At 39.0% G+C, this 14,606-nt stretch overlaps 1 protein-coding gene across 5 annotated transcripts in view; it reads right to left on the bottom strand.

Moving 5' to 3' along the window:
* Positions 1-14,606, bottom strand: part of ART3 (ADP-ribosyltransferase 3) — a 97,598-nt gene that overhangs the window by 53,150 nt on the left and 29,842 nt on the right. The window contains exon 1 of one of the 5 annotated variants that reach the window (XM_031664510.1): positions 6,336-6,366. The exons of the other annotated variants lie outside the window; for them this stretch is intronic. The gene's annotated coding sequence lies outside the window, so the exon portion shown is untranslated. Of the gene's footprint in view, positions 1-6,335; positions 6,367-14,606 lie in introns of those variants that run through there. 5 annotated transcript variants of the gene reach the window in all.

The raw sequence follows: 14,606 nt of genomic DNA, 5'->3' as shown, positions 1-14,606 counted from the left end.
AGAATTTCACTCGTCGCCCAGGCTGGAGTGCAATGGTACGATCTTGGCTCACTGCAACCTCCACTTCCTGGGTTCAAATGATTGTTGTGTCACAGCCTCCCAAAGTAGCTAGAATTACAGACACCCACCACCATGCCTAGCTAATTTTTTTGTATTTTCAGTAGAGACAGGTTTTTACCATGTTGGCCAGGCTGGTCTCGAACTCCTGACCTCAGGTGATCCACCCACCTCATCTTCCCAAAGTGCTGGGATCATAGGCGTGAGCCAGCATGCCTGGCTAATGCCATCTATTTTAAAAAGAAAGAAAAAGAGTACACAACCACAAAGCACTGGGCCAAATGCATTGTTTTCACGTTTGCAAGGATTTACCATAGAAATATTAGGTTGGTGCAAAAGTTCATTTCCAGACTGCGAATTTTAAATCATTGTAACAAGGCTCAAACTTTTTTTTTTTTTTTTTGAGACGGAGTCTGGCTCTGTTGCCCAGGCTGCAGTGCAGTGGCGCAATCTCGGCTCACTGCAAGCTCCGCTTCCCGGGTTCACACCATTCTCCTGCCTCAGCCTCCCGAGTAGCTGGGACTACAGGCGCCCACCACCACGCCCAGCTAATTTTTTGTATTTTTAGTAGAGATGGGATTTCACCGTGTTAGCCAAGATGGTCTCGATCTCCTGACCTCGTCATCCGTCCGCCTTGGCCTCCTAAAGTGCTGGGATTACAGGCGTGAGCCACTGCGTGCGGCCTCAAATATATTTTATTAATCAAAACAGGAACTATTACAATCAACACATTTTTGCCAATGAGAAATAAGTTTATTTATTCCTGTAGCATAAAAATCCTTGCTTCAGGATTCAAAGAACTCTTGGAAAGCATTTTCTGCATCCTGCTGAAGGGTTTTCCCTGCAAAAAGTTGTCAAGATGCTAGAAGTGGTAGTCAGTTGCCAAGAGGTCAGGTGAATATGGTGGATGAGGCAAAACTTCACAGCCCAATTCCTTTAACTGTTGAAGCGTTGGTTGTGCCACATGCAGTCAGGTGTTGTCATGGAGAATCGGGCCCTTTCTGTTGACCAATGCCGGCTGCAGGCCTTGCAGTTTTACGGTGCATCTTATCAATTTGCTGAGCATACTTCTCAGATGTAGTGGTTTCGCCAGGATTCAGAAAACTGTAGTGGATGAGACCGGCAGCAGACCACCAAACAGTGACCATGACCTTTTTTGGTGCAAGTCTGGCTTTGGGAAGTGCTTTGGAGCTGCTTCTTGGTCCAACCACCGAGCTGGTTGTCGTATAAAATCCACTTTTCATTGCTCGTCAAAATCCGATTGAGAAATGGTTTGCTGTTGTTGCGTAGGATACAAGACTACACTTCAAAACGATAGTTTTGATTTTCACTCAGCTCACGAGGCACCCACTTATCAAAGTTTTTTACCTTTCCAATTTGCTTCAAATGCCGAATGACCCTAATTACTGTAGAATAGTAAATGCTGAGTTCTTCTGTAATTTTTCATGTAGTTCGATGATTACTCTCAATTGGTTATTGTCAACTTCCCACAGCCCGCCATCACGTTCCTCATCTTCAAGGCTCTCTTCTCCTTTGCAAAACTTCTTAAGCCACCACTGCACTATATGTTTGTTAGCAATTCCTGGGCCAAATGTGTCTAACATCATTAGACAAAAAGCATAGCCCAATACAACCCCCACTTCCGACCTACAGATGCTCTGCTGAGCGGCTGGGCAAATCTGTCCCGCCAGTCAGGGCCCGGCTTCTTGCATCAACAGACACTCTGCGACCCTTCCAGAAGCCTCAGCTAAGCGGGAGGCCAGGGTGGAGGCCACCACCGCGAGGACGGTCCCCACCCAGCCGCGAGGAGCTCGCGGTTCCCCCAACTAACACAGTTTTAATGGCATTCTTGTGATAACTCACAATTATATATCTTACTATTTTTATTTTTATTTCTTTTCTTTCCTTTTTCTTTTTTTTCTTTTTTTAGGCAGAATCTTGCTCCGTTATCCAGGCTGGAGTGCAGTGGCATGATCTCAGCTCACTGCAACCTCCGTCTCCTAGGTTCAAGCAATTCTGGTGCCTCAGTCTCCCAAGTAGCCCAGCTAATCTTTGTATTTTTAGTAGAGACGGAGTTTTGCCATACTGGCCAGTTGAGCTTGAGCTCCTGACAAGTGATTCATCTGCCTCAGCCTCTCAAAGTGCTGGGATTACAGGCATGAGCCACTATGCCAGCCTATCTTATTTTTTTTCTGTCTCCACTATCCATCCTTCTTTTCCTCAAAAGTAAACCTCTTACCTTTCATTTCCTTCATTATCTACCTCCTCATCGTTGTGAATTTGTCTCTCTTTCTACTTTGTCTCCACTAAGGCTACCAATTTATTTATCTTCTGTCCTTAAAAGCTGCAAAGATTCTTCCTTGATAAGTTTCCTTCAACTAAATGGAAACAAAAACTTGTTCCTTGCTCCTCCTTAATTGCCATTTCCATTCATTTTCAAACATGTGACCTAACACGCCACAGCAGGGACTCTGGATATAGGTGATGTTTAAGTCTCTGCAAAATGGTGGATCATTTTTAAATGCTTAGCAATAATGATAATTTATAACAATTTATAGATATCCTTTATTAACTACTTAATTACACACAAGGCGCTGTACATTTTATATTGATTAAACTATAGTTCTCATAATAAACCTAAAAAAATGTTATTAACTTTTTTCCCAAGGTTGGAAACCCCCAGGAAGTAACTATCATCAGAACATAAGTCAAATTTAAAAGAAAACTAAAGATACTTAATGCTTTTTAATGTAAGCTCACTCTTTCTGGAACAGGAAATCTTAGCTGTTAAAAAATAGGAAGCAAAACTAAAAGGGGTAATCCCTCTTGCAGATAAGAACATGAGACCATCATCCATAATGACTTTCTCTTCTGAAGTAACTCTTTAGTGAGTTCCTGTCTACTCCTACTCCAAATACCAAACTCAAATGCTCTCTTCTTAGCATTTACATAAAACCGACAAAAGGCTACCCTCAAACTATTCCAGAAACATTGCCATCTAAAATTGCCCTTTAGGGAAAGAGACTCCAGAAATTCGTGCAGAAATCCACTTCAGTGGTTCACAATCCTTATTCTTCGGCATTCTTCTCATTTACTCTTTAAACCAACATTTACTGAGCCCCTAACTAAAGTGACAATTCAGTTGAAGACTGAAGAAGTAGGAGTTAGGGAAACAAAGAAAGGAGGGCCTTCCAGTCAGATAAAAAAGTATGTACAAGGTACTGATGGCATACATAGCACATGTTCAAGAAAATGCAAGCCATTTAATACAGCTGGACAGCATGGTATGTTTTAAGGAACACAATGAGTTGGGGAGGAAAGCGGAATCAGATCATAAAGAGCCTTGTGTGCAATGCTTAGAAATTGGAACTTTACTGAAATGGCAATGGGAAACCATGAAATAGAGGAGAAACATAATCTGATTGAAAAGGTCACTTTCATAGAACACAAGAATGAATTACCAAGACATTTTAACCAGAGGCAGGAAGATGTGTTGGGAGATTACCTGATAAATCCAAGTGAGAAGTGGTGGGAGCTTGACCTAAATCAGTGATAAACTCCAAATCAAAACGATTTGGTATCAATTATATAGAGTAGGGATGTGTAGAGAAATAGCATATGAGAAAAGGAGTTTATACTGACCCCCAGATTTCTGGCTAAGGAGTCTGAATGGTTAGGAGCAACATCAAGAAAAAAATATGAGCAGGTTTTAGGGAAAAGAGTTTCATCTCAATGTAACGAGTTTGAGGTCCCAGCCAGATACTGTAGAGAAGCTATCCAATAGGCAACTGACTATAGTTCATAGAAAGATCTGAGATAGTAATTTAAATTTGAGAGTCATTAGCTGCAATAGTTTGTTACTGTTGCTGTGGCAAATTATCATGACTTAGTGGCTTAAAATAATACACATTTCTTATCTTAAAGTTCCCAAATCATAAGCCTAACATAGATCTCTGTAGGCTAAAATCAAGGTGTTGACAGAGCTAAGTTACTTTCTGAGGGTCTAAAAGAGAATCAATTTCTTTGCTCATTCAGGTTGTTAGCAGAATGCAATTCCTTGAAGACTTAAGATTGAGACCTGTGTTTCCCTGTTGGCTGTCAGCTGAGGGTTATTCACAGACTCCAGAGGCCACCCACATTCCTTGGTGTGTGGTCCTCTTTCTCCATCTTCAAAGCCAACAACAGCAAGTGGAATCTCTCTCATACTCAAATACCTCCTGCCTCTTCCCCTGCGTCTCTCTGACTGGCTGCTCTGTCTTCCTCTTCCACTTTTAAGTGCCCATGTTATACACTGGGTCCACCCAATATATATATATATGTATTTTGAGGTCCATAAGTATAAGTCCAGTGTTCCTTTTGCCATGTAATATAACATATTCACAGATTCCAGGAATTAGGGCATGGAAATCTTTGGGGAATAATTATTCTGCCTACCATGTTAGCCAATAGGTGTGTAAGCTTGCAGATAGAGAGCATAATACCCTAAAGAACACTAGCGTTTAGGTGCAGAGAGAGGTAAGATTCCAAGAAGGAGATTGAGAAGGAGAATAAGAAGCCTCAAGAAAAGAGATTTTCATGAGGCTTTCATGAGAGAGAAAACAGTTGATTGTCACAGGCCAGAAGAAATCAAACTGATACGAAATAAAAAGGGTTCTTTGGGTTTGGTTATATATTACCAATGTACTTACGATATCAGTAACTTAATCAGTAACTTATGATTCCACAATATTCCACAACAGTATTATGTTTCAAAATAGAAAAATATCTGACATCAGTAGGTTAAGAAGAAAACAGGACAAAGGCTTGAATTTGGGGTATCTTATATGTTAGTTAGACTTTATAAGCCAAGAACTACGGAAATGAGTCTATTAAGACCTGACTCCATGCCAGGCAACAGGGTGAGATGGAAGATAAATCAGACAAGGTTCCTTGCCCTGGAGGGACCTCTCAGGCTGAACAATGACTCTCACCATTTAACATCTATAGGAAAGTAGGTTCTGATTTCCTAACCAGTGACTCACAAACAGATTTCTTCCATATAAACCCACAATATCCTCTTTGCTAATTTTATGTGTTAGTGTTAAATATCTAACTTATATTTGGCCAGTGGTTTATTCTGTATTCTTCATCTCTGTCAGACATGTACGAACTTGATAGTTCTCCAACTTGTGTTTATAAAGTTTGCCTGCTTTTTCTCTTAAGTAAATCCTCCTGTGCTTAATGCTACTAAACTTTACTAATTCATTTCTCTAAATTGTCAGAGTCACCTGTTACTTCAATTGAGTTGTCCATACAAATTGGGATTGCCTGAATATGTAATGAGAGTACTGAAAGTACATTTCTTTTTCCTTTAAGGTACCTACAAGGAGAAAAATCAGTTGAGAACATATTTAAGCAAAAAGCCACTTAATTACAGTTTTTTTTTAGTTAAAGAAAGAAGAAAGGTTCAATTCACAGCCTTTTAAATGCAAGACCAAGAAATAAACTTTTAAAAATAAATTTTACAGTTTTTTTTAAAAAATTCAATTCCATATTATAGTCAATCAAAAAGTAAAGATAGAGAAAAGGACTGGAGAGCAAATTAAAACATGAAACAAAATACTTGAAGACAGCAAAAATAAAAATTCAGATCTTTGGACCTTCATGAATGTCTGTTAGATTTCGCCCTGAATCAAAGGCAACCAAAAAGTCTGTTAAATTAAGTTTAGCCTAAAGCTGTCTCTATACAGCTTAAGTTCAGTCTAAAGGTTTCTCCATACCTTGTGAACTATAACCTAAAGGTTTCTTCATACACAGTGAACTGTAACCTAACTGGATGTGTAAACAGACTGTAATCTACTCTTGTGCCAATCACTAAGTTTCAGCCAATCAAGGGCAGCCAACTATTCAAACTATGCTCAGATAAGGCAAACTTCAAGCTGTAATCAATCCAGCTGTTTCTGTACCTCACTTCCATTTTCTCTTCATCACTTTCCTTTTTCTATCCATACTCTTCTTTCACCACACAGCAGCTCTGGAGCCTCTCTATTCTGTTTCAGGGGCTGCCCGATTCATAAATCATTCTTTGCTCAATTAAGATCTACTAAATTTAATTTGTCTAAGGTTTTTCTTTTAACAAGCCACAATTCCTGCTGTTTACAAATTTTAATTCAACGCACAGAAAAAAAAAATGCCCTAACTATGGAACGAAAGACAAGCTGCTTCTGCAGCAAAGGCTACAGGCTTGTGTTTGTGTGTATGTGTATAAATAGATAGGAAATTCCTGTTACTTTTCTCACCTCTTAAATATTGGTTTTCTTTTTTCTTTTTGGCCTAGGAAACAGAAAGATAGAAATGAGTATATCTAAACATATGAATCAGCAGTGATTCCTAGAATTATAAAGCTTACTGAGTCAGTAACTGTCAATATATGCATTTTTATCAACTTTCTATTTAACTCAAAGTCAGTCTTCCTTTACAGCAACCAGTACCTTGTGAAACTTTACACCTCTGGCAATTTAAGGAAGCTCAGTCTCTACATTAGGTACACTAATCAGAACAAACTCAAGCAATTCATTCAGACTCTCAAAGGTCTAATATATAGTAATTCACGTCGTACTCTTTCTTCAATTTTAAAGACTACAAACAAAGCCATTGTTACAACAGCTGGCAGTTTTTGAGTTAAAAAATGTAATTTCAATAGTAAAATGAAAAAAGCATTCATACTAATCAAAGTACTCAGGAGAGCAACTGCAGAATTTGGTTAAATTCCGAATGAAGTTTGAGTCTACTTAATCATACTGTACTTAATCATAACATAGTAGTTATGAGCAATTAGCACTTTACTCGCAGACTTTGACCAACTCAGATGGGATTCCCTAGTTTCCAACACAGTTGCTATCTACAATTGTTAGCACGCCATGAGAAGATTCTGAAGGGAGACTAAAACACGGCCATAGCATAGCTTTGAATATTGCAAATTCAAACCAAAGTGAGTTGCCTTCCTATCAATGTTCGAAAGTAAGTTCTTCCTTGAAGGATTAAAACAGAAGCCAAAAACTTGTAACAGAGATTGCATCAGAGAAGAGTATAACTGAATCTTTTTAAACTATGTGCATATATAGCACATTGAAAGCCAGTACGCTGTAATTGATTTCTGGATCCAAAGTGCTTCAGTTCAAATCCCAACTCAGCCACTTTCTAGCTATGTGACCAATTCACGGCCATGTGACACTGGACATGCTTCTTACCTCTCTGTATCTAGGTCTCCTCATACGACAAATGGAGATAACAGCAGTTCCCCTCACAGGGTTGTTGAAAGGAACCAGAGTTAACAGATGCAAAGTACATGTGGTAAATAGGAAGCACTATGTAAGTGTTACATAGCATTATTTTTTAACTTTTTATTTTGAGTTAATATTAGATTTACAGAAAACAGTACAGATAGTACCTTTATTTCCTTCACTCCTCTTCCCCAATGTTAACATCTTTTATGACCACAGTACAATTATCTAGAACAGGAAATGAACATTGGTACTTGGAACCAATTGGAACATTGGAATATTGTTAACTAAACTTCAGACCTTATTTTAATTTCACCAATTTTGCCACTAATGTCCTTTTTCTAGGTTCCTATCAGAACCCACATTGCATTTAGTTATTTCTCCTAAGTCTCCTCCAACCTGTAAGGTATTTCCTAGTAGATGGCAAATGTAATAAAATAATCAAGGTAAACATCACTAATAATAACACATAACAATATTATGAACCCTGATACAACATACTGAAAAGAAAACATAATTTTGTAGTTTTCATGCCAAAAATACAAAACCTTATTCCAATTATGAGAAAATATCAGATAAGACAAATTGAGGGATATTTGATAAAATAATTAATCAATGCTCTTCAAAAGTGTCACTATTATTTTTTAAACTTTTTAAAGAATAGTAAATAATCTTAATAAATATGTGTAAGCCGTGATAAAATACTAAAGTATGGCTAACTCTTCTTTAATTCTAATTGATAGGTGATTCCCCTCTTATTAGTGGAAACTAATTCGAAAGTTCATTTGATAACCCACTGTTTTCTACCAAGATTTTTCTCATGATACTTAGAATCTGTATTTCAAGTTCATTATGAGGAAACTATTTTAGCAGGCTAGCCTAGAAATCTAATCCAGTATGTATTTTTTTTCTAGAGAGAAAAGTATTCTAAATCTCAACGTGAGATGTCAGGAATACATTTATTTCTCCTCCTCAGACTGATAGGCAACAGGAACTTTGCACCTTTCCTGGTCTCTTTGCACACATCATCCACCCCCAGCCCATCCTCCCATTACTCTGACGCTATTAAGCTATAATGCTGCTTCTTGGCAATTTCCAGGTCTGCTGCCCCCTTATTCTAAACCTGCAACTCTTTTTCTCTTCCCCTAACCCTTGATTCCTGGCTTTTAAGACCTATTTTTGGAGTCCTTAGTTTTAGAATATGTTCACAGGCCTCTCTGACTTTCCAGACTCAGCTTTGGGCTCTGCATATTCATCAGATTTTGGGAAGACCCCACAGGTAGAGGTAAAAAGTCTCCCTCCACTCGTTTAACCCTTAGAAGCTTGACCTACTAACTGGGCTAATCCCTGGCATCCTTGCAAAAATGTAAACTCAAACTTCAAGGGTTCTGGAAGGAAAGGGACCTAGAATGAGCAGAGAGATAACACTTAGGGTTACTGGGACTCTAGGAAATTATTTAGAACAAAAGCTTAAGAAGGAGAAAGGCAGTGGGGTAGAGGGATGGCACTGAGGGAGCAGCACTGTCACTGAAGTCTTAAAGTAGTTTCACTGCCTCCTTCTCTATCCTTTCCTGTTTCCACAAGACCTTCATCTGGTATAAATCCTTAGGGACAGGAGTTGACCTGCTGGCTACCTATTGCACTGACATCAGTTACTGCCTCAGATCAGAGATTCTATTTATCACAGCTAAATGCAGAAAAGAGCACAGGCTTCTCCCTTTTTATCCAGTCCCTGGAATAAACATTGGCTGTTCTGAAATTTTCTTTCTTTTTTTTTTTTTGTGAGACACAGTCTCGCTCTGTCGCCCAGACTGGAGTGTAGTGGCACAATCTTGGCTCACTGCAACCTTTGCCTCCCGGGTTCAGGCAATTCTCCTGCCTCAGCCTCCCAAGTAGCTGGGACTACAGGCGCCCGCCACCACGCCCGGCTAATTTTTGTATTTTTAGTAGAGACGGGGTTTCACCATATTGGCCAGGCTGGTCTTGAACTCCTGACCTTGTGATCCGCCTGCCTCGGCCTCCCAAAGTGCTAGGATTACAGGCGTGAGCCACTGTGCCCGGCCTATTCTGAAATTTTCTAAGGGTTACTATTACAAATCACAATGGGGAAATAGAGGATAAACTTTACCAACAAAATACAAGTTTTAACAAGTCTCACAATAAGCATTCTCCTGTTATTCAATGAAATGTAAATTAAATGGGGCTCTAGACACCTTCTCTAGCTTTCTTAATTGCTTTCTCACCAGGACCGTCAGATTTTATTTATCCCAAATTGTTCCACATTTAGTCTTCTGCTCTAATCTTCTTTTGCATTTTCTATTTTCCAGGGAGGCTTGGGTCTGGGAGTTACACTGTCAGACCTTTGAGACGCCTTTCACTCCTGTTTCATCCCAGAAAGGAATTCCTGTGTTTTTCATTGCTGCTGTCCCCTGACCCCGCTTCTTAACTAAATGTAAAAAGTAACATTCCAAGGCAATTAAATTTGGTTAGAGATAAAACAAATAATATGTATATACTGTGCTTTGCCAGGTTGAAAAAAGAGACAAATAATAGCTGTTTTTTAAAATAACTCTTCTACCAAAAAGGTAGAGAAACACTGTTTTCTTTTCAGAAGAGGAACGGTAGATCAAACTCTTAATTAATTTATAAGAAAATGACAGAGCCATAGTTAATAAATCAGGTATAGCTTAAATGTTTCAGGAAGACTCCTCCTGTGCAATAAATTTAATTAAGCCAATGAGAAACGATCCAATTCCAGTAACAAGACAGAGATAACCTGTATGTGATCAGCATGAAGAGGCAGAATTAAAAAGCAAAGTAAACTGAACTACCAGTAACTATTTTTCAAATCCTTAACCACTGGAAACTAAAGCTTATTTCTTCTTTTTATGCTCAACTTTCAGGGAACAAATAACTGCCTTTCCTTTAACATCAGAAATTTGGTACACACCAGCTGGGCGCAAGGGCTCATGTCTATAATCCCAGCATTTTGGGAGGCCGAGGCAGGTAGATGGCTTAAGACCAGGAGTTTGAGACCAGCCTTGCTAACATGGTGAAACCCTGTCTCTACTAAAAATACAAAAATTAGCCTGGTACGGTGGCACAGGCCTGTAATCCTAGCAGCTTGGGAGGCTGAGGCACGAGAATTGCTTGAATCTGGGAGGCAGGAGTTGCAGCAAGCCGAGATCGTGCCCCTGCACTCCAGCCTGGGTGACAGAGCAAGACTCTTTTTTTTTTTTTTTTTTGACTTTGTCTTAAAAAAAAGAAAAAAGAAAAAAGAAATTGGGTACACACATGTTTTCACTTATAAGTGGGAGCTAAATAATGTGTACACATAGACATAGAGTATGGAATGATAGACAATGGAGACTTGGAAGGGTTGGGGGTGGTGGATGATGACAAACTACTTAATGGGTACAATGTACATTATTCTGGTGATGGATACACTAAAAGCCCTAATTTCAACACTATGCAATATATCAATGTAACAAAATTATATTTGTATCCCCCAAATGTATACCGACAAGGAAAGGTAGATGGCCACCAGTGGCACTCTCAAGCATGAGAAGGTCCATATGGTGATAGGGTAGTCACTAAAAACTGGCCCTTCTTTTGTGCATGCACTTGAGACTGCAATGTTTGGGGTAGCAAATATCAAGGATGAAGTCATCCTTATAAAATGTGAGCGCTGGTATATCTCATTCTCAAATACCAGACTACATTAGCAGAATACAACCTTTGGAAATCTCTTCTTATGTCAAAGTCCCAGAAAGAGATAAAGCATATTGGCCAGGCTGGTCTCGAAATCCTGACCTCAGGTGATCTGCCTACCTAAGCCTCCCAAAGTGCTGGGATTACAGGCATGAGTATGGTGAAACCCTGTCTCTAATAAAAATACAAAAAAAATTAGCTGAGCATGGTGGCGGGTGCCCATAATCCCAGCTACTTGGCAGGCTGAGGCTGAAGAAAGGCTTGAACCCAGCAGGCGGAGGTTGCAGTGAGCTGAGATCGCGCCATTGCACTCCACTCCAGCCCTGGCAGCAAGAGTGAAACTCTGTCTCAAAAAAAAAAAAAAAAAGAGATACAACATAAACTCAGAAACATCCTTATTTAAAATTCATTGTCAGCCAGGTACAGTGGCTTATGCCAGTAATCCCAGCACTTTGGGAGGCTGAGGTAGGAAGACCACGTGGGCCCAGGAATTCAAGACCAGCCTGGGCAACATGGTGAAACCCCATCTCTACCAGAAATACAAAAACATTAGCTGGCTGTGGAGGTGTCTTCCCATAGTCCCAGCTACTCAGGAGGCTGAGGTGGGAAGATGATTTGTGCCTGAGAGGCAGATGCTGCGGACAGCTGAGATCGCGCCATTGTACTCCAGCCTGGGTGATAGAGCAGGTCTAAAACAAAAATTCATCGTCACTTTGAAACTCTTTTCAGTGGCAATAAAACATGCACTATTCCTCAATGTCTTAATGATTTGAATGTTATTTATACAATTTACTCAAGTTTTGGGGGAAAAAATAGAGCCTTACCCAGTGCCTAATGGCTACCTTGAATATAGCCTGCAGAATCTGTCTAATTTCTGGGACAGGTATTTTAATAATATTATAAGAAACTCACAGTAGTATTCTATTTAAGAGCTCTCAAAAAAAAAAAAAAAATCCACTGGCAGCTCCCTAAATTCATTGGCATGCCTGAGTCCCTGTATAAAAGAACATCAGGTACTATACTACTGTACTTTTAAGAATTTGGGATTCTACATTAATCTGTTCAGTCTATCTACATTATTTTAGGTGTCTATTACATGCCTGGCAACCTCTTCCCTAGGAGTGAGTCACCTACCTTCTAACACTCAAAACAGGATTCTTTTAAATCATACTCGTTTATAATAAATGGAAACATTAGTATCCATTTGTAACCCACTTTTCACTAACTTAACTGAACAAAATATCCTTGATACTACCTTTTTTTCTTTTGTCAGGCAATATATTATTCAGAGACCTGGTGAATGGTGAGTTGGAAATTATTTTTAAATAGCTTACATTAATCTCTTCTAACTTGGAAACATTTTAAAATTCTACATTAATTGGCTAATTTGGGAGCATTAATAAAATTTCAGAAGAATCACAGATTACAGATTGTTTAAGCTGAAAGAGTGATTACTTATGGAAACTGGTATTCCATCATTTCCTGGGATGCTCCTACGTCTTTAAATTAAAAGCAAAGCTTATTTTAGTGGGTGAACCTGGGAAAATAAAATAAAATAGTCCAATTCTGGAAACAACAAAAAAGGTCAACACTACTAAGAACACAGAGAATGTATCTGATCTTTTTTGCATTTAATCAAAGAAAAAGAGCAATGAGATATAATGACTTAGAGAAGGAAGAAAGCAACTAGGGAAATTTACAGGAGTTTGACAGTTATCTCTCTGCCTCTCCAACCTCAGCTTTAGTTTAAAATAAGTATGGAGTCAGCATATAATACATGCCAAATGAATAACTAGACCTTCACTGTCCAATATGGTAGCCACTAAACACATATCATCAAGCATCTGAAATGTAGCTAGTTCAATTTGAAGACTTAGTAATAAAAGGTGAAATATTTCATTTAATATTTTTATATCCACGTTGATTACACATTGAAATGATAATATATTTTTGTGCTTAATTATAGAAAATATATTTAAATTAATTTCATCTGTTTCTTTTTACTTTCTAAATGTGGCTATCAGAATATTTAAAATTATGTACATGCGTTGCATTATATTTCTACTGGATAAAGTTAGAAAAGACAGTAATTTCTACAAAGTATAAAGGACAAGAAGACACCACGATGTAATGAAAAAGACTTCATGAAGACATCAAGACTAAAAGGAAGGAAAGGATTCAAAAGAGAGGAAAATGCATTCCATGCTAGAAAAACTGTATTATACAAATATAAAAAATAGGGATCTCTCAGGCTCACCAGATGAGGAGATGCTGTGAAAGAAGGTAATCTTCCTCATGTGATGTCAGAGAGTATAGAGCCAGAACAAGTCACAATCCTGAAGACACAACTGACCCCACACATCTACAGAGCCAGCAGAAATCAGGCAGACTAACTTCTACAATAAGGCAGAAGGTTCTGAAATTTGCAACACATGGAAAGAACTTGGTGAGTTTTGTTCACTGTTCTATCTCTAATACCCAAAAGAGTGCCAGACATGTGACAGACATTTAAGATAAACATTTGCTGAATGAATGAGTAAATGAACAAATGAACTACTATAGAAAAGAGTAGTGCTTTCCAGGAAACTCTAAGGCAGGAACAACTGGGAGGAAGAGCAGTAAAGAGAGAGAGAGTGTTATAGAAGGAGAGAGCAACCATATTAGCACCTGCTAAAGCCTAATTAGGCTTATTTAGTGGTTCAAGGAGATGAAGTGAAAAGGTTACAGCACAAAACCAATCCCTCTCCTTACTCTGCATAATCTTGGATCTATCACCTGAAGAAGTGAAGAACTAAATAAACCTCCCTCAGTTTTCAAACTAATTTAGCTCTGAGGAAAAGCAAAGATGTGTCTACATGGGCAAGGGATAGCCCCCTCCTCTAGGGTCATACACAAGCAGCAGCCTCTGTGAGGAAGATTATGCAGTAGTCTTCCTCACAGAGGAAAAGGAAGAATTTTTTTTTTTCTCCCTGTCTTCTCCTCTGTCTCCTTCTGAAGTATCTTTATAGTCCCTGACACATGGCGGGGCAGCGTGGGGGAACCTGATACAGTCTGATATAGCACTTATTAGGTGAAATGTGTGTGTGTGTGTGTGTGTGTATCCAGTGTATGTGTGTATCCATCCAGAGGGAAGAAAACTAAAATAGTGGTCATCTCTGGTGGTAAGGTTCTTCTTATCACATATGTTCTAATGTTTAGCTTTTTGTTTTTTTGAGACGGAGTCTCACTGTGTCACCTAGGCTGGAGTGCAGTGATGCGATCTTGGCTGGCTGCAACTTCCACCTCCTGGGTTCAAGCGATTCTCCTGCCTCAACCTTGCAAGTAGCTGGAATTACAGGCATGCACCACCACACCCAGCTAATTTTTGTATTTTTAGAAGAGACAGGGTTTCACCATGTTGGCCAGGCTGGTCTCGAACTCCTGACCTCAAGTGATCTGCCTGCCTCGGTCTCCCAAACTGCTGGGATTACAGGCGTGAGCCACCATGCCCAGCTCTAATTTTTTTTTAATATATCAGATATTATCTTTGCAGTAAGGAAGAAAATAAAACACTAGAAAATAAAATACAGTAGCCCC

Source organism: Papio anubis, chromosome 3 (assembly GCF_008728515.1).
Source record: "Papio anubis isolate 15944 chromosome 3, Panubis1.0, whole genome shotgun sequence".
NCBI lineage: Eukaryota > Metazoa > Chordata > Mammalia > Primates > Cercopithecidae > Papio > Papio anubis.
Note: the sequence above shows the minus strand (reverse complement) of the source record. Positions and strands in the feature narration are given on the sequence as shown.